This window comes from Ambystoma mexicanum, chromosome 10 (assembly GCF_040938575.1).
Source record: "Ambystoma mexicanum isolate Mex_15411 chromosome 10, UKY_AmexF1_1, whole genome shotgun sequence".
In the NCBI taxonomy this organism is placed as follows: Eukaryota; Metazoa; Chordata; class Amphibia; order Caudata; family Ambystomatidae; genus Ambystoma; species Ambystoma mexicanum.
Window position 1 is genome coordinate 1,677,457,865 of NC_090932.1, and position 24,465 is coordinate 1,677,482,329.

A 24,465-nucleotide genomic window follows, 5' to 3' on the forward strand; every position below is an offset into this window, starting at 1 on the left:
CTGCGCTGGTTTTTATCTCGTGCTAACCTGGTGTTCTTTTCCCTTTTCAGATGCTGCTGAAGACGAAGATGGTTTTTCGGAAGGTAAGATTGCGGATTTTTCTTCCCCAGATGCAGAAGTTGAAGATTCTCTGGAGCTGACATGGTGAGCGTCCTGCTGCTATTGCAGAATAACGTGAAGCACGTTGCTCTGATCGGGCGTGGTTTAAATAGCTTACTGGAGTGCTTAGGTGTCTCCTTCCACAGCAGCCTCGCCCAGGTAAGTCCCAGCTTCCAGAATAGTTCCAGTATCCAGTCCCAGGGAGTGGTGCTGGCCACACCCAGAGGTAAAGTAGTTCCAGCCATGGATGGATGAGGATTTCATCCTGCAGGTGAGTGAGCAGCATGGTCTGCAGCAGGTAGGTCCACCCAAGCACCATTCCTTACATCATGAGCCCGGCACGTCCTGTTCCGGGACTGAGTCCCCTTATGAGATTGGCGCCACTGGCGCCAGGACAAGGTCCATAAGGCCCCTGTGGGAGCCGATGGGTGCCTGGAAATGAAGTTGTGACCCAGCTTCCGAGGCAGTTGGGCTAAACCTGACTCCTTGGAGGCTGCGGTCATGACACACTTCGATTCACATTTATTCATTCTCTTTCAATTGCTCTCCCTCTGCTGGGCTCAGATCCAACTTTATCTACTTTATCACTTATCAGCTGGATACCTTACAGAAACCTTTGATTGAGCACCCAGGCGGTGCCGGACTACTCTGTCAAAGGTATTATAGCTTGCTTTAAAGTTCAATCAATTATTAGCAGTTCTACTCCACTTGCAACACTTATCACAAGCATTTTTTAACAATGCTTGTTCCAGCGCTCGCCATACAATGTTGCTGCTTGCAGCCTTGGCTTCAACACAGACCGGTCTTGTGGCGTTCTCCCTAATGCTGCGGCTGTGTTAATTTCATCGACGCTGCTTTGTTTTTGGTGCCAAGGACAGTACCACGGCAGATGGCACTTCTTCTCGCCTTGATTATTGACACAGGAGGGCCCCGAGTACGTACTTCACACAATGCAGGATTCGTCAGCCTTGTTTCCTGGTCTTAGGCTTTCTATTCCCGAGGTTTTGTGAAAGTAACAGTTCCTTATCGAAAAGGTCAAGGGAACTTCCCTCCTTGCGACCCCCTTCTGTTTTGCCGTCCTTCTTCTCTCGTTAAACTGCCATCTTGGAACTGCTGTTTCCTCGTGTGCTTTGCCTTGCTCTGAGTGTGCTCTCGTGCTCTGCATTTTATCCATGTGAGAAGTGTATCGGAGGTCAGGTGTGTGTGTGATGGTCAGTAATTGCCTGACCTTGCCTGACCATTGTATTGGGCCACGTCAGGTATACTGCTCAGGTGTTAGTCTGTTTTCTCTCATAGTGGGCTGTCTGTGAAAAAGTGTTTGTGTTGTAAAGGGACGTGGGGCTGAGTTCTTAAATATCCTACCTGGAAGGATGGGGTAAAGGTGTTACAAGGAAGGGGATACCGCGTCTCACCATTCGGTGTCCCACTACCACTCCCTGAAGAGCCCTCACCCAGGTGATCCTCCTGCACTGGTCCACTCCCAGGAACTGGATCCAAAACAATGGGCATGCCCTGGCCACCTGGATGACAGATCCCTGGGGACTAGTAGGTGAGACACCTTCACGTTTCTCACAGCACACAGCTCATGGGCAGCACTCGTCGCTTTCATAGCCTGTGATAGGCATGCTGGAATGCATGTTGGCTGTATTGGTCCTGTCTGTTGCTATCATGCATGTGCCCTGATGGGTGATCAGTTGCAACTGTGCAGGTTAGTGGTTTCTGCGTTCCTTCCATTAGGCTCACGTAAAGGGTTAATGAAGTACATGGCATTACCTTCTGCCAGTGTTGCATTGTCTTTGTGCAGTGTTGCAATGTCACATTTGATGTGTAGGGGTGTGTTCAATTGCATTGTGGTTCCTGCAGTCCTGTGTGTGTGTATTGCTTTCCTTTTGGGGCAATAGGCATTGCCGACATACTACTGCATTGCCCAGCATGTCCTGGTCCTGGTCCGGTGAGTTGGTATTGTGCTGGGGGAGAGGGCCGGTCCTGCAGGTACAGAGCCTTGACAGGGCATGCGTTGGTCAGTTGTGGTAATGTCCCCCCATTCACATTGCGTTTCACTGGGGCTGCGAGGTCAGTTTGTGTGATGGTACTTGTACTCACCCAGTACTCATGTCCGTTGCCCCCTGTGCTGCTCTATTTATGCAGGCAGTACAGGGTGTTGAACTGCTTGTCAGGAAAGGTCCTGGGTGAGGGTCTGACCCAGAGTATGGGCGCTTGCCTTGCATGGCGTCTCCTCCTAATCTCTGCGCCCTGTTCCCTGTGCCGCTGTTCCAGCCTGTGCAGCTCAATGTGGAGCAGGAGCGGCTGCATGTCCGAGTCCAGAACAGCTTGTGGCAACATGGTGTTGGAAAGTGTGTTTGGGAAAGGCGTGGGCCTTATGCACTCCTCCTGAGTGGACTGGATGCACCTGTGATTTGATTTCCATCACCTTTATGCATTTACCTCCACCTTTTAGGTAGAGGTAACTGCACCACATTTCCAGTTATTTTCAGTGGTAATTCTGCAGTGTTTCCACTTATAATACCGTGGAAATACCATTTCTGGTTCTGGTGATAAATCTCTGGTAATTCTGCTGGTAGTAATTCCGCCAGTGAAGTTACTGACAAGTGCATGATTCGGCAGAGTGGTAAAAGTGACGGTAATTCCGATACCGCCACTTTTTTCACTTGCCAACAAACTCATAATGAGGCCCATTTGTCTGGACTGTTTCCATGGTGTCCTGGTAAACGACAAAGAGTGTGCACTGTTTACCCTTCGTCCTGGTAAGTTGTAGCAACAGCACACCATTTACCAGGACAATGGGCACTGCTGACAAACGTCCTCCCACACCTTCTCCGAGCTACTTTAATGTCGCCCTGGCAGTGATGGTGACGCTAGTAGAACGTGTGCATTATTGAGCCACCGTTCTGGCAAATCGTACATATTTTGCACTATTCAGCCGTCATCCTGGCAAATAGGAGTAATTATGCACAATGTACACTTCACCCCGAACTATAGCAACATTTACCCTTTCTCCTTGCAAAGAGACTATCCTGGGGCTGCCTCCAGCACATCCTGGGGGCAGTGTTTCAGGCTCTGGGCTTGTGCATACTAGTAAATAACGGGTCTCTGAGGAAGCAGTCCCGCCTCTGAGCGTGTCCTGGGGTGCAGTGTTTCATGCTCTGCGCGTGTGTACATTAGATTGCATACTGGCACTCTGAGGCTGCGGTGCCTCCTCCCAGGCTCTGGGTCTGTGCATTACAGTAAATAACGGGGCTCAGAGGACGTGGCGTCGTGCGGTGAATGCGGAACAGTCTCTTCTTGCAAGCATGCTTGAATCCCATGCATTGATGGAATGACCACAGGCAATGTGCCAGCTGCTTGGCAAGGGCCTCCTTGAAGAACGGTATGCGGGTCACCCATCCCAGGTGGCCTTGATGTCTTTACAGGTCTTATTCTTTTGTGCCACTCTGCCACTGTTGATTCAATTTCCCATTTCCCTCCATCCCAGATGTTAACCTGCTCTGACTGTCACGGTGTGTTTCTGCACATATATCATTGTGATACATTGATATGAAACTAATTTAGCAATAATAATATCATGCGGTAGACAGTTTTTATTTCATTAATCCTCAAATGTGTTCCTTCATTGAAGTGTTAGAGCACGTGCTTAGAGTGGGGTAGGCTGAAGATGAGGGTCCCTAATGCCTAGGAAGCAGTAGAGAGGATGCTCAGGGCTATAGGGCTATTGGAGCGTGAAAGAGGCGAGGGAATGGAAGTCTCACCCAGGCATGATGTGGCAGGGCATCCGTACAGAACGTCGGAAAAATGACGAATGGAGAAATGATCGCCTTTTTTTTGCGAATATAGGGGTGGGTTGGGGTACGGGAAACAGTTGAGGTGGGGGTGAGGGCGCGGGTTGTTAGGGAGAATTCTCCAGAATGGCTAATTTCCCTCACCTACTGAGCTTTGCTGGACTCTTTGACATTGACTCTTTTTAAATTTACAGACCCGGTACAAACTATCTTACATAGAGTTTTGGAAAGGGTTAATAAGTATCCCTTTTTGTCTGTTTCAAGTGGAACATTATTTCGTTCCCCTTTCTTTAGGATTTGGCTGGTGGCAGTGGCATCTACCCTATTTTTCCCACTGCGGTCTATTTTAAAAGCCTTGGTACTGTTTTAGTTAAGTTAGTAGCCTTGAACTTAAACCCGCTGGTCCCCATTTACTTTTATTTGGTTCCGGCTGGGTTTATTCGCCATTTCTTTTTGTAAAGGTCTTTCTCGTGTTTTTCTCTGCGCGCCAAACCAGGTTTGGTTCCTTTGCGCGCCCTCCTTAGGCACCTGAATGTCTGAGGGGGACAAAATGTGAGGGAGGGGTTTGAGACTCCCTGCACAGGGTCTCCTTGGAGACCCATGTCACACTCTGTATGATTGGCTGTGGTGACTGTCCCGGCGGGACAGCCACCCTGCTGTGTGATTGACAGCCAGGCTGTGTGAATGGGGGAAAACTGCATAAAAAACAGGTCTCTGGGACTGAGAAGGCAGAGTCGCCACTGGATCGAGAGAACCAAAGAGAAGCTGACAGAAGAGGACCTCTACCACGACTGAACCTCCCGGTGAAGCCCTGCTGCGGGTCCGAATCTCCAAACTTTTACGACAGGGAAGATCTGCAAGGAATCTTCTCCCATTGAGCTGGTGGGGCCAACCAGTTTGCCAAACTACAAGCCAGGCCTCCCTCCTCTGGTCGAATTTGCTGTGCACAGCAACAGTGAATCGGATAGCCAGGAGGACTGGACCCTGCTTGGGTTTTAAGGAGCGCACCTTTTATTCGTTGCTTTGCTCTGCTGCTGGTTTCTTCCCTGGTCATTGCAGGACGCTCCAGTCTTCCTACTTCTTGTCAGTCCGACAGTCGCTTCAGGAGCCGTGAGCCTGTAGGACCTGCCAGGAAGTCCGCCTCAGCTACAGCCTTCTTCTTCATTTAAGGTACTGTTCAAACCCCGTTGTTCGTTCCGTCCGACCGCGGTGAAAGTGTTTGAAATCTTTTGCCAATCCGAGGGCTTGTCCTTCTCTATTCTTTAAAGTAACTTTTTGTCTGAGCAACTTCCTTCTGAACTCTTGGCAAAGACTTAACTGTGAACTACCCTGAACTGAGTGATCCTCTGCAGAGACTTTGGTCCATTGACTTTGGCCGCCCAGGCCTCTTGATTGGATTTCCTCACTGTAGTTACTTTTTCTAGATTACCCTGCTTACTTACTTGTTGGTGCTGCTCAACCTTTGTCTAACCTTGTCTTTCCCTCCCTTTTAAATTTCTGGGGTGCCATTTTGCTCACACTTCATTTTGAGCTTAACTTGTCCAGAATCTATTGGGTTAGGGTGTAGTATATTAAGAGTGTGATTTGTCTACTGCTTTACTTTGGTGAATTGTTTTACAACTGATGTGTAAATACATGTATATTCTTTTACTCAGAAACCTTGAGTCAGTGTTTGCTTGAACCATAGTCATTGCTGTCCTTTGTGCAACTTCTGATACTGCTCACTTTACTCTTGAGATAGGTCTGGCTGCTCAGCCATCGCTACCACTTTACTGTGTAGTACAGGCTTGTATCAAAGGTGAATTTGTACTGTCACTTGTAGTCTTAATTGTGTGTGGTGTTCCCAAAGGGTACGGCATAGGATTCTGCCTAACACTGGTGTACAGCGGTGAGGATCAAGTATAGTGATTATACTTAGAGTGCTGCTATTACCTTGGGTCAACTAACCACAAGGCTAAACATCACTAAAAAGCAATATTAATCATGTCTGATATGGAAAGCTACAGTCAGGAGACGCTCCTTAGTTACACTGTGGATTATCTGAAAAATCTGTCTAGAGATAGGAATCTCTCTGTGAAAGGCAAAAAGTCAGAGTTGATTGAAAGGTTGTTAGAGAAACAAAGGGCCTCATTCCGAGTTGGGCGCAAAGGGATTACCGGCACTGGTAAGGACACCAGTGCCGGTAATCCCTTTGCACCCTATTCCGAGGTCCCTTAGCGGGTCCCTCCTTTAATGCCTCGTCTGACCAGGCGTTGTGGACGGGACCCGTTAAGGGACTTCGGAGCTAATAACGGTACCGTAATTTGCGGTACCATTATTAGCTACTTCCCCATTCCCATTGAGCCCTATGGGGGCTCAAATGGCAATGGTTTGGTGAATGGGGACTTACCAGTCCCGCCAAGGTCGGACTGGACTGGTAGCGCCATGACTACCACCATACTCAGAATGAGGCCTAAAGTCTGGAGGGTGGGTCTGAAATACCTGACCCTCCAGCAAATGTGGAAAATGATGAGGGTGATAATGTGTCAGTTATTGATGAGGCAGATGTGTCTCACAATGTAGGCCTCACTGCTCCTCTACCTGCTCAACAGCCTCAACCTTTGTCCACTGGGACCCCTACAGGGCATACACTCAGTCCTGAATTCATTGCTGTAGAAAAGATTAGGCTTGAATTGGAATTTAAACGGTTAAATGCTCAAACTGAACAAAAGCATCAAGAACTTAAGCTCAGAGAAATAGAGATGAACCCTGCCTTAGAAATGAAAAAGTTGTCTTTGGAAAATGCTTCTCTCCCAGAGTCTTCTAGGTCTTCCAGTCCTAAGAGAATCCGGATGCCTAAAGAAATTGTTGGTCTGTATGAAGCTAAGCTTAATATTTTGGATTGGTTGGCAATGTTTGAATATATCCATGGGATTCAAGACATTTCAGGGAATCAGTTGCTTCCTTGGCTCTTCTCTAGGCTCCCCACTGTTGCATCTGATGTGATGGAGTTGGGGGAAGTGGATAGGATGGATTATGAGTGCGTGAAGCTAGCCTTAATTGCTAGATTTGGGAAGACCCCTTCCCAGTACCTTAAGAGGTTTAGGACCCTCAAAAAGCATGATGGTACCCATTGGGCTACCTGGGTATGTGAATGTTTGAAGAACAGATGGTTGGGTTAAGGGTTACAGAGTAAACACTTATGAAGGAATGAGAAATCTTGTTATGTTGGAGTCAATTTATGATGCCTGCTCTCCTGAGCTCAGACAGCACTTGGCTGATTCAAAGGAGATAGATCCCAAGAAGTTAGCTAAGGCTGCTGACTTGTGGGTTGCCAACAGGGCTACTCACAAGGATTCTGGGGCAACTCAGAAGAAGGATGAGGGAAAGCAGCCAAAGAAAGATAAAAGAGAATTCAAATACCCCCAATCCAAAAGAGGGCCCCAAACAAAACAATAAGGGTAAGCCACAAGGGAAACCAAATCAGGCTAGTGTACCATCTGGACCCAAACCAGATGGAGGTCATCAAAACGTTTGGGAAATGTTATGTTTGTGGGTCAACTGACCTTGTGAAAGGGGATCCCAGATGTAAGGGTAAACCTTCAGGGGTCCACACTGTCTCCTTACTCTTCTCCCGAGAGGAAGAAGTACCTATGGCAAGTGGAAACTTTCACCTACTGGCTGATGAACCCATGAGAGTCTCAGATAGTGTTTTAGTGTCCCTAGGTTTGTGGGAACAACAGCATTTAGATGTCTATAATTCCATCCCAGATAATACTAAAGAGTATTATAAAGATAGTGTTCTTGTGAAGGGCCAGGAGACTCCTGCCATCAGAGACACTGGAGCCATCATAACTGTGGTTGATGAATCATTTTTCAAGGTGGAGGATGTTGCTAAGGCACCCAAACGCCTAACCAAGTTAGCTGGAGGCCCTGTGCAAATGCTTCCCCAGTTACCAGCTCTCATCCAGTGTAATGATATGACTGTCAAGATACCTGTTAGTGTACAGAGTGAAGTGCCTGGTAGAGTCCTGTTGGGTAATGAACTGAAAACTCTTGGAGTTGTGTTAGTACCCCCAGGCCTCCCAGTAAAAGGAAACAGAAGCTCACTAGGCCTGCAAGGGAAAGGACCTTGAGCGGCTCTCCAGAGGAGTTGGTAGAGGAAACTATCACTCCCAGTCCACAGGAGTTGCTCACTGCTATTTCTGGAAAGTAAGAGGCAAAGAGGAAACCCAAGATCTCAAATAAAAAGACAGATAGTGTCCCTGTGCTACCAACTAGGACATCCCCAAGATTGTCCAAAGTCACACCTGTGATTCCTCTACCTGCTGAGGCAGAGTGTGAGGAGCAATCCTCTGTGGTTGATCCAGTTTATGAAGAGTCAGATCTGGAAGAAGACATTGTTTTAGTTGGAGATCTCAACCCTGTTGACCATCCTGAGCTGCAGTCTTTACTGGCAGAAGGTGGGCCCAATAGGGCAGACTTCAGCAGAGGACAAAGAGAGTGTCCTATTCTTGAAGGTCTTCACCTACAGGCAGCTTCTCAGCTTGATGGGCAAGAGCTTGGGAAGCATAGGTTACACTGGGAAGATGGCCTCTTCTACAGTGAACCAACTGAGTCTATCCCTGGGTACTGCAAAAAACGTGTAGCGCCCCTAGCAAACAGACTCCAGTTCCTACAGTTGGCCCATGAGATACCTCTGGCTGGTCATTTGAGTTTCAAAAAGACAAAGGAAAGGCTCTCCTTATACTTCTACTGGCCTAAGATGGGTTCTGAAGTTGACAAATTCTGTAGGAGCTGCCACACTTGCCAAACCTCTGGCAAGAGTGGAGCCAAGAATGTGGCACCCCTGGTGCCTCTCCCACTGGTGGGAGTTCTTTTTGAGAGGATGGACATCAACATTGTTGGTCCCCTTGACCCTCCCACATCATCAGGGAGCAGGTTTATCCTGTTTGTAGTAGACCATGCTACTAGGTACCCTGAAGCAATACCTATGAGACTGTTACGGCTCAGGCTGTGGCTAAGGCTCTACTTGGTATTTTTACCAGAGTAGGGTTTCCTAAGGAAGTGATATCCGACAGGGGATCCAATTTTATGTCCCACTACATGCAAGCCATTTGGAAAAACTGTGGTATCACAAGTTCTCTACAGCCTACCATCCACAGACAAATGGACTGGTAGAGAGGTTTAATCATACTATGAAGAGCATGGTAGGTGCTTTAGAGGAACCCCTTAAAAGAAAGTGGGACCTTCTATGCCTTCTCTTTGCTTATAGAGAAGTCCCTAAGGAGGGAGTTGGTTACAGTCCCTTTGAACTTCTCTATGGCCATCCAGTCAGAGGTCCATGGGCCCTGATTAAGGAGGGGTTGGAGAGTGCTCCTTCCCCCAAGCCAGTCAGAGTGACTGACTATGTGATAGGTCTCCGGAGGAGAATGTCACACATGATGGCAGAAGCTAGTGATAACTTAAAAGCAGGTCAGTCTCTGGTCAAACATTTGCATGATCAGAAGGCCAGCATGGTTGAGTTTACTCAAGACCAGCTTGTACTAGGTATGGTGCCAACAAGGCAGAGGGCCTTGCAGGACAAATGGATAGGACCCTTCAAGGTTGTGGGCAAACTTGGAGAGGTGAACTATTTGGTGGATTTAGGCAGACCTAAGGAGGCTCCCAGAGTCTTTCACACCAACCGTTTGAAGGCATATGTCTTGAGACCAGAAGTGGGAGCTTTGCTTCTAGCTTGAGCTCAAGAGGAGGAAGAGAGTGAACCTCTACCTAACCTTCTCAGAGGCCATCCTTTAGATGAGAACGTTGAAGGAGTTAATCTCTCTTCCAATCTGACATCTGAACAGCAGGATGAGTGCAAGTTTCTGTTGAATCAGTTTGCCTCCTTGCTTTCACTTTCACCAGGCTTGACCTCTTGGGGCCAGCATGATATTCTCACTGGGGATTGTTTAGCTGTGAAAAACAGAGGTTACAGAATGTCAGAACATGTGAGATCCCACATAAAGGAAGAGGTCAACAAGATGCTTGATCTAAGCGTTATAGAGCCCTCTACAAGTCCAAGGTCTAGTCCAGTTGTTCTAGTACCAAAGGCAGGATCCAAGGAGTTGAGGTTTTGTCTGGACTATAGATCTCTAAATGCAGTCACTAAGACTGATGCCCATCCTTTGCCAAGGACAGATGATGAACTGGTGGATAAACTTGGTGCAGCCAAGTACCTCAGTACATTAGACCTAACGTCAGGCTATTGGCAAATAGCCCTGACAGACCATGCCAAGGAGAAAACTGCATTTTCAACCCCAGCAGGCCTCTACCAGTTTAAGGTTATGCCTTTTGGGTTAAAGAATGCACCTGCTACATTCCAAAGGATGGTCAATGAAGTTCTGAATGGGATGAAGGACTTCTGCATGGCATACTTGGATGACATTGCAGTGTTCATCCCTACTTGGAAAGAACATGTTGATCACTTAGGATATGCTTTGCAGGCTCTTGAGCAGGCCCATCTGACCATAAAGGCAGGCAAATGTCAAATTGGTCAGATTAAAGTGGTCTACCTTGGTCATGAGGTAGGAGGAGGTGAAATATGGCCATTGTCTAGCAAAGTACAAGCTGTACTAAACTGGGCCACCCCTACTACTCAAACCCAAGTGAGAGCCTTCCTAGGTCTCACTAGGTACTACAGGAATTTAATTGAGAACTGTGGGTCCATAGCTTCTCCTTTGACTGTAATCTCCTCTCCAAAATTCCCTAAAAAGGTTAGATGGAATGAGGAGTGCACTCAAAGCCTTTGAAAACCTGAAGAAAGCCCTTTTTCAAGCTCCAGTCCTAAGAGCTCCTGATTACCACCAACCCTTCACTGTGCAGATGCATCCAATACAGGTATAGGTGCAGTCCTTAGTCAACTGGATGAGAAAGGTAGGGAGCACCCCATTTGCTTCATCAGTAGGAAACTGAAGGAACCAGAAACAAGGTGGGCAACCATAGAGCGTGAGTGTTTTGCCATTGTGTGGTCTCTGAAGAGGTTTAGACCATACTTGTATGGATCTACTTTTGTGATTCAGACAGACCACCAACCCTTGAGATGGTTAATGCAGATCAAAGGGGAAAACCCACAACCTCTAAGATGGTCAATCTGCCTGGAATGGTTTGCTTTCACAATTGAACACAGGTCAGGATGTCACCACCAAAATGCTGATGGTCTCTCTAGGATGCTTATAACTGACTAGAGTGAAGAGATTCATCCAGGAGTGGATTAAATCCTCCTGTGCCTTAGTCTGGGGGGGGGGGAAGAGTGTTAGGGAGGATTCTCCAGAATGACTAATTTCCCTTACCTACTGAGTCCCTCAGCAGCTTTGCTGGATTTCTAGGATGTATTTTTTGCACCTGGTAAGAGTGTGAGCCTTTTTTCCCACTCTTACATGTGTATTGCTGTATGTGTTTAACATTTTTATGTGTTCATGGACTGTGGAGCCTCACCTACTCCACAGGCATCATCTTTTTACTGTGTGCCACACAGCACCTTTAGTTCAGTGACACAGGGTTGTCTTTTTAGACTTCCCAACCCAGACTCCATTTTCTGGGACTGATTACTGTCTCCCAGAACATGTAAAGTTGCCATTGACTTTATTAGTCTTTTTAAATTCACAGACCCAGTACAAACTATCTTACATAGAGTTCTGGAAAGGGTTAATAGTTATCCCTTTTTGTCTGTTTCTCGTGGAACACTATTTCGTACCCCTTTCTTTAAGATTTGGCTGGTGGCAGTGGTATCTACCCTATTTTTCGTACCGCGGTCGGTCTATTTAAATAGCCTTGGTACTGTTTTAGGCTAAGTTAGTAGCCTCGAACTTAAACCCGCTGGACCCCATTTACTTTTATTTGGTTCTGGCTGGGTTTATTCGAAATTTCTTTTTGTAAAGGTCTTTCTCATGTTTTACTCTGCACGCTAAACCAGGTTTGGTTCCTTTGTTCGCCGTCCTTTGGCGGGCTTCTGCACAGAAGCCCTCCTTAGGCGCCTGAATGTTTGAGGGGGACAGGATGTGAGGGAGGGGTTTGAGACTCCCTGCACAGGGTCTCCTTGAAGACCCATGTCGCACTCCATATGATTGGCTGTGGTGACTGTCCCGCCGGGACAGCCACCCTGCTGTGTGATTGACAGCCAGGCTGTGTGAATGGGGGAAAACTGCATAAAAAGCAGGTCTCTGGGACTAAGAAGGCAGAGTCGCCACTGGATCGAGAGAACCGAAGAGAAGCTGACAGAAGAGGACCTCTACCACGACTGAACCTCCCGGTGAAGCCCTGCTGCGGGTCCGAATCTCCAAACTTCGACGACAGGGAAGATCTGCAAGGAATCTTCTACTCTTGAGCTGGTGGGGCCAACCAGTTTGCCAAACTACAAGCCAGGCCTCCCTCCTCTGGTTGAATTTGCTGTGCACAGCTACAGTGAACCGGATAGCCAGGAGGACCGGACTCTGCTTGGGTTTTAAGGAGCGCACCTTTCATTCGTTGCTTTGCCCTGCTGCTGGTTTCTTCCCTGGGCAGTGCAGGAGCCTCCAGTCTTCCTACTTCGTGTCAGTCCGACAGTCGCTTCCGGAACCGTGAGCCTGCAGGACCTGCCAGGAACGTCCGCCTCAGCTACAGCCTTCTTCTTCATTTAAGGTACTTTTCAAACCCGCAGTGAAAGTGTTTAAAACCTTTCGCCAATCCAAGGGCTTGTCCTCCTCTATTCTTTAAAGTAACTTTTTCTAGATTGCCCTGCTTACTTACTTGTTGGTACTGCTGAACTTTTGACTAACCTTGTCTTTCCCTCCCTTTTAAATTGCTGGAGTGCCATTTTGCTCACACTTCATTTTGAGCTTAACTTGTCCAGAATCTATTGGGTTAGGGATTAGTATATTAAGAGTGCGATTTTTCTTTGCTGAATTGTTTTACAACTGATGTGTAAATAAATGTATATTCTTTTACTCAGAAACCTTGAGTCAGTGTTTGTTTGAACCATAGTAATTACTGTCCTTTGTGTAACTATTGGTACTGCTCACTTTACTCTTGAGATAAGTCTGGCTGCTCAGCCATCGCTACAACTTTACTGTGCCGCACAGGCTTGTATCAAAGGTGAATTTTTACTGTCTCTTGTAGTCTTAACTGTGTGTGGTGTGCCCAAAGGGTACTTCATATGATTCTGCCTAACAGGGGTCACCTCCTGCAATTTAACAACAAAAATGTGCGATATTTTCTCCAGTCGAAATTCCAACGTACATCCTGTGGCAGAGCTTGCCCAGCTCTCCTTGGTGAGTGCCCAGTGTGAACACGTCTCAAAGGGCAGCTTGGAAGGCAACCTTTTCTTAGGGCGTTTGAGCTTCTATTCTAAACTGGCAGCTTGACTAGAAACAGTGAGAAGGGCTGAGGAGGAACATGTGCCTATTGGTGGTTAGAGCCTGCATTCTACATTTTCTAATTGTCTAAAGAGAAGAAAATATGCTCTAATATTTCTTATAAAAGCCAATATTTCTTGCCATGTTTCATTTTCTTTATTTTTATTACCCTGGCTCCATATCTAAGGAAACACCCATTGAGAGACTTCTGATGTAAAGTTCTGAGTCTGAAGTTGAACTTGCTCCCTACAACGGAGGTGTTGGCGATTACGAGGAATATTCAGAAGGGCATGAGAGTATTTGTAATATGGTGGAATGATATAATTTGTGATGTCATCGTTGATGTTCTGGGTGTTAGTCTTAGCAGTGCACGGTGGTGGCACGAGTAATAGTTGCTTAGCTGACCGCCATTTCTGGGGGTTTTGGTTTTACTTGCAACCATAACGTCCCTTTTACAACGTCTTTTACTGAATTTCATAGGGTTTTGTAAGTGCAACTTAACCATTACATCTCTTTAAAAAAAAATGTTCACTTAAAAAAATATATATACATACATATACATAATGAAAAAACTTTGCTAAAAGAGATGTTATGGTTACAATGTAAAATCGAAAAAACCCAAGTAATTTGCCAGTTATGGTAAACTATGTTACCATGACTTGTGTCACCACCATGCACTGTTAAGACTAACACCAACGTCATCAAAGATGACATCACATATCCAGGGTGGTTGTTTTTGTTCAGTGACAGTGAGCATTTTCAGCAGATGACCGGGTGTGGTCATGCTGCATTTGGAAACATACACACACTCTAAAGGTGCTCTTATGTACACCATAATCGTGTGCTCTGTTGTTCATTTACTTTCTTTACGGTTTGGTCTGAGCTCATGGCGCACATATATGGGACAATAAGCAGGCCCCAGACAGATCATGGGCCTCGTTATAGGTTTGCCGGTCCGGGAACGATGGGGACCCGGTACCGTAGTTCCCGGACTGGCAAACTACGAGTTGTGCTCGCGGTTGCCTTTCTGCCCACCAGGTCGGACCTGGCGGGCAGAAAGGCACCCGCGAACACAGCATGTCGGATGCACCGGCACTGTTATAAACGGTGCTGTGCATCCGACCTCCCCATTCCCATTCAGCCCTATGGGGCCGATTGGGGAGCATCTTTTTTCCGGCTCCCACAAATGGACAATTACCTGGTCCGACAGGGCCGTGATGACCCGGTAATTGCCCATTCGCGGGCGCCGTAAAAAAAATGACACCGGCGTCAACCATGCCTGTATTACAGGCACGGCTAACTCCAATGTCATAACGAGGCCCCACATATTTTTTGTACATGATGATAAACTCAAATCAAAGTGTTTTTGTCTGGTCATGGTGTTTGTTTCTCTGTCTATGCCTTACATGTATATGCATACATGCTTTCCATGCATATTGTTTGTACTGACAGATGTGTGTAGCAATTTTTGTTTTGTGCTCTTAACTTCAAGTTTAACATTGTCAAGATTCTGATACAATTTCAACCTATGATTCTACTGACCAATATTATCAGATTAAAAATACTTTATTTGTAGGGTTTATAGTGCAGCCTTTGTGTAGGTATTATTACATTACTTGATTAACAATAAAACTTCAATACAATGTTTACATTTCAATAAGTACATTTTGAAATGCATGCAGTAGTTCATGATACACCTCTCAGTCACACTTCATATGTTTCTATGATGTGATATGATATTTTATTTGTATCGTGCTTCACACTTGTACACAAGTTTTTCAGAGCGCGACAAGGCCAGAGAAGGGCGCAAGGGGTGCAACAACAATCTTACTAGGCCCAGTGACATATAGAACGCGCAAGGGAAAGGGGAAAAGTGAGTAGAAGGCAGAAAGTGGAAAGTGCGGAGCAGAGGCGAACAGATAAATAATAATAAATAGAATAGATAGATAATAGAGGCAATAAACAGTGCTAGTGCAGCCAGCAGGTGGCAAGTGCTGTGTTTACGGCAGCAGACTGGGTAAGTCTGATAAGTGCAGAAAAAGAAGAAAATGGGGGTTAGGGGGGGACTGAGTGGGTACAGATACAGTCCCCATTGCAGGAGGTGGCCAGGAGGCAGTCTAGGAGGGTGGCAGGGTGAGCAGGTACCTGGGCCCAGGGAACAGAGGGTGGCCAGGTGCACAGTGCCAAGAGATAGCAGATCAGCAAGGGAAAGAGAGGGCGAAGGCAGAAGCGAAGAGCAAGGTCTTGAGGTGCTTCCGGAACCGGAGATGGTTCTCCTCAAGTTTTAGATTGGCAGGGAGGCTGTTCCAGAGGGAGGTCCCACCCGAAGACAGATCTACCCTCAGCTCGTTTCTTTGAAAAACGACTGACCCTGAGGGAGTTAGAAGTAGAGGAGCGAAGAGCTCATGAGGGGAGGTGTTTGCAGAGAGATAGCTGAAGGTATTTTGCAATTCTAGCAACTCTATAAACAGAATCCCTTCTAGGGACTTTCTATCAGAATTGTTTCATATGTGATGTCATCAGTGATGTCATCTTTGATGTTGGTGTTAGTCTTAGTAGTGCAAGTTATGGTTTCATAGCTTACCATAACTGTCAAATTTCTTGGGTTTTTCGATTTTACCTTGTCACCATAACGTCTCTTTAACAATGTTTTTTCACTGAATTTCATAGGTTTTTACCAATGCACCCTATTTTCCTGCAACTTCCTCATTTGTCCTTTCAAACCCTACATCTAGAAACCATTCTACGCTGCCATGCATTAAATCCACAATATGTCCACAGACGTACCTGTACCTGGGTTGCATCAATGCCCTTGCTTCAGCTAACACCATTGAGGCCCTAGGCTTTACAGAATGTATCCTGAGCCTTACCCACAACATAGGCCAAATCCTAGATTGCCTAGCTGAACAAAACTGTAACATCGCAATCGTCTCAAATATGCAATGCCCCTTGGTCAGATCACATCATCATCTCATGTAGCATCCCTATTGAGATTCAACCTCACTCCACACCTGCCCTTGTTAAATGCTCTCACTGGCGTTCAAGTCACTTCCAGTGATCCATCCACAATGGCGGATACCTACAATCTCTACCTAACGTGCGCTATTGACACCATTGCTCCTTTGGGGATACACAAAGTTAAACCACTGGTCCATCTCAATTTGTGGTTCAGTCCATCCGTATACTAAGAAACGGGCAGCTGAAATCTCATGGAAGAATAATCCGACAGCATCTAACAAGCAATCTTACTGCTTTAACTAAAGACTACAAACTAGCCATACTTGATGCAAAAAGTTCCACGTTTAATGCCTGAATTGACAAGGCTAACTCATCCACCGGAGAGCTTTTTGCTATACTACGGGAATAAGAATCCCCAGTTCCTCCAGCAACTGCTCTGAAGACAACACCTGGTGCACAAGCATATGATCTACCTTACTTGACAAATGATCTTCCCTCCAAAAAAAGATCTTGATAAAATAAACAGATCATACTAGTTGCCTTGCCAGATTTTAAACCCCATTCCTCCCAACATAATATTCACCTTTTCGACTTCAAACCTGTCCGAGAATCTGAGGTAATCAAAATCATCAAAGGCCTCAAACCCTCCAGATGCCGAGAAGACATTTGCCCTGCCCCAGTTATCAAAGATTGTGCGGAAGCCCTTGCACCTTTCATTTCCTCACACATCAACTCTTCATTGTCCTCAAGTTCATTTCCAGCGAACCTAGAAGATGCTTGGGTCCTAGTATTATCAATAATAAGCTATGTTAGATCCTAAAATTCCTACTAACTACTGCCCTATCACAACCGTTCCATTCCTCCTTAAAATTCTGGACCGAGCAGCATACTTACAGATTCAGACACACCTGGAATCCAACAACCTCTTGGGCTTGCACCAATCAGGGTTCCCTCCAGGACATGGCACTGAATCAGCACTCCTTGACTTAAAGACTCAATTGGACGAGTTTAAAGATGCTGCTAAAAAGGCTCTCTTCCTACTGCTGGACCTTTCAGCTGCTTTCGATCTGGTTGACCGTCAAATCCTTTGCGATCATCTCTCCTCAGCAGCCACTTCTCCATGGAGGCACCTACTTGGATCTCATCCTTCCTTTCTAACAGAACAATGAGAGTATTCTCACGCTATGCTTCCGCCCAGCCAGCCCTAGTCACATGTGGCGTCCCTCAAGTGTCCTGCATCTCACCCACTCTTTACAAAGTATTCACGAAGCCACTCTTTAAACTTCGTGACTCTCAGGGTATCTCCTACACTAACTACGCAGACGGTATCCAGATCCTTTTACCCATCACAGGTGACTACACTACTGACACTAACACCTTAGGCGCAGTCTATCATACCATCACTCACATTGCTGTTACAATGATATGACTGAGCTGCTCCTGGTCTTCTCGCAATCCAAGTCAAAGAAATTAACAGACTAAAAATCCTTCTTTATTGACGGCATCACTATCCCAGTCGCTCAGGAAGTCAAAACCCTTGGGTCTACTTGGACTCCAATTTGTCTCTAACCAAGCAAATAAATGCAATTGCTTCTTCAGCAGCATACACTATTGTAGAGGAGGAGCCAAGTACCCCCACCTCAACCGCCCCGCCCATATTACCTATAGATTGGAAGCCAGAGTATGTGACATACACGGAGCAGTTGACACAACAAAGGGCAGAGTATGAAAACCGTGCAGTACCTTTGAGAATACCGATACCTAGGAGAATACTAGAAGCAAGATTCCCCTTGAGGAAACCATACCTGCACACGAGGAAATATGATGGTCGTTTAAATGAGATTCCTGAAGAAGCAGAGCAAATGAACGGTACAGGAGAATGGTGACGTCATGCGGAGCTGAACTGATGTGCCTAAGAGATGCAGAGCCCAGAGAATGCAGATATTCTATAAGGCATTGTGATGTGGAAGCAGTAGCGGCCGCCCTGGATCACGGGAGAAAGGAGAGGGTTGCGGAAGAGATCAGCCGGGTGCCAATGCTCGCCCTTTAAGGGAAAGGAAAACAGGAAAAAGACTACAGATCCCAGGATACCCCACGGAATACAGCAGCAGAGAGGGGGCCCACCGATGGGAAAAGAAAGGAAACTAAGGAAAGGGAAAACCGGGGTTCCTTATCGTATCAGACCCACCAGAACAGACACGAAGTACAGGGTTAACCCACAGCGGGCGGAGCAGGGAGGAGGTGGGGAATCAGGGTCAGGTGTGATAAAACCGTTGCTGGAAACACCCGAGGCTGATTATGGGGGAGAAGCGGGGCAAGGGTTAAAAACAACTCCAAGAGACTCAGACAGGGTCTTCTCTTGCAGGAACAGCAAATGGTGATGGGTGCCGCACCCGATTGGAGTGAGACCAGCGGAGAGTACGAGTGGGCTTACTAGGAAGAAACGGAAAACCCACAGATTGACGCCGTACCAGGTCTGAGGCTCAAGACAGCATTCCATAGAAGAAAAGCGGCAACCGGAGGAAAAGTATTACGAGGTGTGAATTGTTGACAATTGCTATTTTATTTTATTTCGTTGGCTCGGCAGGCAAGCAGGTTGAGGGGTGAAAGCCTATACGCGCCGGGGAGATATAAGAGACCGTTTGGGACTTGTAAAAGCATTACCGCTGAATTGCACGTAAAGCAAGTCGCAGCACCAATGCCGGTGAGGTGAAAGCAACCGTCATCAGTTTGTCTGAATTCAATAACCTGTGAAGTGTTAGTTGTGAAAATAAACAACTTTGAAAGAAAAACCTCGTTTGTCTCCGGCTGACTACTTAACAGTGGCGGCAGCGGTGGGATTTAAGACGAACGCAACTCCCCATCAGCATGGAAGCCGTGCTAAAAGCACTGGCTGAAGGCCAAGAGCAGCTGCAACAGTTAGTGCAAGTACAAGGGTATCAAGCGCAAGCAGATCGACAGGCCCTACAACAGGCTCTGCAAGTGTAAACAGCAGCTCAGGAACAGGGCAGAGAAGCATTGAGGATTCTGGGTGAATCCGTGGTGACACAACAAGCACATCCGGCCATTCCACCTACCGTACTTCAAAAATACCAGGCGGGGGTTGACCCCAGTTATTTCTTTGTAAACTTTGAAAGAATAGCCTGAGCAGCACAATGGCCACCGGACCGATGGGCTTTCTTTTTGGCGCCCCTGCAGCACAAGAAAACACAAGGAAACATTTTCTTCCCACTTAGTGAGTGAACATTATCTTCTCTTTTATTGTAAACATTTACTATAGAAATTTTTATAAATGTATCATACTTTTTGGATAACTAAAAGTGGCCATTCTGTTTTTACATACGAATGGCAAGCACACTTGAGTGGCTGGAGCAGTACTTCGCCAAAGATAATATCGCTGGTGAAGAATGTATTAGTGGTAAATACAGTCATACATATTACAATGCACTGAAATAATGCAAGTTAAACATATATTTTTCAAATATAACTTTCTCATATATCTTATACTTCACAAAGTACAACTAGAAGAAATCCAGTAGAAAATTCACGAGGAACCTATTGTACATAACAACCAAGAAGAAGAAGCTCTTCAAAATCAAATGACCAAATGATGTACACAAATGACTGCACTAACAAGTCAAGTAACAGAACCATCCAAATATGTCAAGAATCATGTGATACGCAATATTGATCTTCTCTGCCCCACGTGTCCCTGAACAATGCCCCAATCCTTCCCGGAGCATTTTTATAATAATCATCATGATGACATTTCTATCCCCAATTCACCCAATCATAATAACTTACCACCTCCAAATTCCCACATTTTTGTTTTGCGCTCTGATTCCCCATCTCTTTCTTAAAGTATGTCAATGTAAATTTTGTGTGCGTGTGTGCGTGTATATATATATGCCAGATATATATATATATATATATAACATGGCCACGCTAGTGGCCATGTAGTTATGGTTAAATTGGTGTTTCCATAGGAAGAGCACTTTTTGGGCGGTTTATAACTTCGCTCCCCCTGGACGAATCCTCACCAAACTTTGCAGAAAAGGTATATGGCCCACTCTGAATTTATCTGCAAAGTTTGGTGAGGATTCGTCCATGGGGCGCAAAGTTATAGGGGAGTCCCAAAACTTTTTTTTCTTCCCATAGACTGAATGGGAAAACATTTTTGCTCGCGCCTACAGCCCAAACCACTGGACGGATTTTCACCAAATTTGGACCAGGAACAGCGGCTTGGTCCCGAAAGCGTGCTTTTCTAAATTTGGTGAAAATCCGTCCAGTAGTTTTTTTTTAAAATGACCAAAAATTAGGTAAAAAATTAGTGATATCTGTGTTCGGTCCGCGGACACACTTCCCTGTTCGCTCCGCGGACAGTGTCCTGATTGGCCGAGTGGCTTACGTCATGTCCGCGGACATATGGCGTGTTCGCTGATTGGGCGGTGTTAAGCATGAAGCGTGTCAGATTTTCGGTAGCGCCCGCCATCTTGGATTCGCGGACGTCCGCGGACAGCGCGGTGAAAGTTTGTTCGAAATCTGTATTTAGTAGAGTGTGTTGTTGTGTGGGAGTGCTTGGGGAGGATGGGAGGTTTTGAGATAGGTTAAATGGTGTGCTTTTTTATGTGGTGGACGTTCTTTTTGTGTTCGATTTGTCTGCGGACATCGCGGGTGTTCTGAAATGTTCTAAATAAACTGAATGGGTGGTGTTCTGAGAACTCAATGTGTCCGTTTTGTTCTCAAGTAAGCTGAAACTGTTCCAAGAACACTCGCGGTGTCCTGAAATGTTCGCAAATAAACAAAATGGGGGTGTTCTGAGGACGCTGTCCGTATTGTTCTGTGGCAAGCTGAATGTGTTCTAAGAACTCTCGCGATGTCCTGAAATGTTCGTAGAGGGTGTCCTGAAGACGCTGTCCGTATTGTTCTCTGGCAAGTTGAAAGTGTTCTAAGAACTCCCGCGGTGTCCTGAAATGTTCAGAAATAAACAAATTGGGGGTGTTTGTATTGTTCATTGTCAAGTTGAAAGTGTTCTAAGAACTCTCGCGGTGTCTGGAATGTTCACAAATAAACAAAATGGGGGTGTGTTTTAAGAACTCACACGGTGTCCTCAAATGTTCGTAGGGGTGCCCTGAACACGCTGTCCGTATTGTTCTGTGGCAAGCTGAATGTGTTCTAAGAACTCTTGCGGTGTCCTGGAATGTTCGCAAATAAACAAAAAGGGGGTGTTCTGAGAACGCTGTCCGTATTGTTCGTTGTCAAGTTGAAAGTGTTCTAAGAACTCTCACGGTGTCCTGAAATGTTCGTAGGGGGTGTCTTGAAGATGCTGTCCGTATTGTTCTGTGGCAAGCTGAATGTGTTCTAAGAACTCTTGCGGTGTCCTGGAATGTTCGCAAATAAACAAAATGGGGGTGTTCTGAGAACGCTGTCCGTATTGTTCGTTGTCAAGTTGAAAGTGTTCTAAGAACTCTCACGGTGTCCTGAAATGTTCGTAGGGGGTGTCTTGAAGATGCTGTCCGTATTGTTCTGTGGCAAGCTGAATGTGTTCTAAGAACTCTCGCGGTGTCCTGAAATGTTCGCAAATATACAAAATTTTGGTGTTCTGAGGACGCTGTCTGTATTGTTCGTTGTCAAATTTAAAGTGTTCTAAGAACTCTCGCAGTGTTCTGAAATGTTCGTAGAGGGTGTCCTGAAGACGCTGTTCGTATTGTTCGCTGGTAAATTGAAAGTGTTCTAAGAACACTGGTAATGTCCGCGGACATTAAAAGTTTCCATAGGCCATAGTTGAAATGTTTGAGTGTATGGGTGTGATGTGCTGCCGTGGTTGTGGCCAGGGCATAGAGTGTTGGGTGCATGACCAGATGGTCATGCACCCAACACTCTATGCCCTGGCCACAACCACCACAGCATATCACAGTTATAGTTGCTTATAACGTTGGGTCAAAAACAAATTTATAAGGAACAAAGTTATAAGATATTATGGGTGTGATATGCTGCAATGGTTGTGGTTATGGCATAGAGTGTATAATATACTTACTGTTTGGTTTAGTAACTGGAGTACATGTATTACTTGTTGATTTCTGTGATAAAAGAAAATAGCATGTTAGTATTAGTATTTTGTAATGACTTATTACATTGTATAATCAAAATGTTTTTTTTTTTTGGACCCTCATATTTACTAGATTACAAACCAGAGTACTGTGCAATTTGCTCAGCTTCTGTGTTTGTTGTTAAAATCATTGGGCCATTGGGAGAAAAATAAAATCCATATTGGATTAAAAAAAAAACTTTTTCTGTTATGCTACAGTTTATTTGTTTGTTTTCAGTGTTCACTTGTTGCTTCTGGCTAATGGTTTATACATTGGGTTGTTGCATTTTTTGGATATTATAAAATGTTGGAGCAGTTAGATACCAGTAGGCGTATTCTAACTGTTATTTTTTGCTCTAATTTAGTGGCATTTATTTATCTGATTAGTTGTTGTAGAATCTTTGGGCAGTTATATAGCTTTTGGAATATTGTAACAGTTTATATTTTTTTACTACAAGTTTAGTTAAGGATTAAGAACAATTTATTTATCAAATTTTGGTTTTAAGAACATTAAATAAGTGTTTGTAAGATTTGCTGGTAATCTCTGCTTGAGAGTAATGGTACTATCATTACATTCAAACCATCCACATTTCTTTTTTATATATGCAGTGTAGTGACCTGCATTGGTTGTGGCTCCTGCGTGGTAGATTATACCTATTGTTGTGAATGTTTTTTTGCCAAGTGATATTTGACAATGTGTGAATCCAGTCAGCTTGCAGTTGTTTTGGTACCATCTGCATTGTAATGTAGAAACATTAGTATTACATATTTACTATGTGTTTGTATTACTAATGTGGAGCGAATATCTGAATTGCAGGTAGAACATAATCTACCATAGTTTGCATTTTGTACAAGTTGCTGAAATGGAATGGATTCACAATTAGGTATTGATATATATACGAAGCGTTCATTGGGGATTTCTTCTTGTGTCACATTGTTGCAGAGAGTTCATGTATGTTTCCACATGTATGAAATCTGAAAGATTTAATTTATAGGTATGTTTTTGTTTTCTAGTTCTTGTAGTAAGTACATTAGAAATTCTTGTGGATCTTCCTGTGAGTTTATAGTGAATTTAACCATTCCAGCACAGTAGTCCAATTCTTGTCTTATTCCATAAACACTATGTGTTATCAGGATTGTTTGCTGCATTTCTGTGAAGTACTAACATTTGCAAACACAATTGGTCTGTACTGTGTAAGTAAATGTTGTCAATAATTGGTGGTAATTGAAATATAATATTCATTGCTACATTTGTGTAGCAACTTACACCAACTATATTTGAGAGTTTAAATGGACCAGATAGTCCTGTATCTGACTGCTTTTTTTGGAGTTTGACGTCCTTCTTTGAAGAAGTACCTGGTTTATTTTCCCTAATTGATTCTTTTTTGCTTGTGGTATTTGATGAAGTATTAGTTTCTTTTATTCTCTTTGGAGGATTTGCATTGACATCCTGTTGCATTTCTGTTTGATTTATTTTTCTTTTATAATGTTTTACTTTTTGTGGAACAGAATATGTGTTTAGATGGGGGGTGTATAGTGAGCGAAGTCTATTGTATTCTAGAATGGAAGGAATATCAGCGTTTACTTTACTTGCATCAAAGTTGATTAGAATTAGTCCGTCAAGTGTACGTAAGCGTGATAGTTCTACGTAGCTCATGCCTTCTTTAAAGACTGTGTTACCAATATCTGTCATTGCTTTGTCTAGGGTAAGACCTTGTGATTTATGAATTGTGACTGTGCATGCAAGAGTTAGAGAAAATTGTTCTCTGCGTACATACATGTCTTTGAAGAGAAGGAATCGAGCTGTTGAGCGTCCTATCCTTTTTTTGTTGTGCCAGGAGAGAGTTTCTCAGATACTCCTTTTGTTGAGAGAACAACAGATAGCTATGGCTGTGTGTTTCAGAAAACAGATTGTTTGGATTTTGGGAGATTCATGGATACATTGGTTGAAGGTGCATGCAGAAAGCTGTGGAGTAGCTGTAGATCTTGGATTTCCACATGTGGAAGTACACTGGCATGGAGTATGTGGAATTAAGTGGTTGGACTCGCTACCTCTTTGTGCTACTTTGGAGACAGAGCAACATCCAGACATAATTGCAATTCATTGTGGAGGGAATAGTTTAGGACATGTGTCTGGAATTTCTTTGCAATTTTCTATGAAGGAAGGACTTGG

The 24,465-nt window shown here is 45.0% G+C and overlaps 1 protein-coding gene across 1 annotated transcript in view; it reads left to right on the forward strand.

Moving 5' to 3' along the window:
• Positions 1-3,277: 3,277 nt before the first annotated feature.
• LOC138492736 (zinc finger protein 268-like) overlaps positions 3,278-24,465 on the forward strand; it is a 77,243-nt gene continuing 56,055 nt past the window's right edge. Inside the window, exon 1 of the mRNA XM_069620112.1 lies at positions 3,278-3,487. The gene's annotated coding sequence lies outside the window, so the exon portion shown is untranslated. The remainder of the gene's footprint in view (positions 3,488-24,465) is intronic.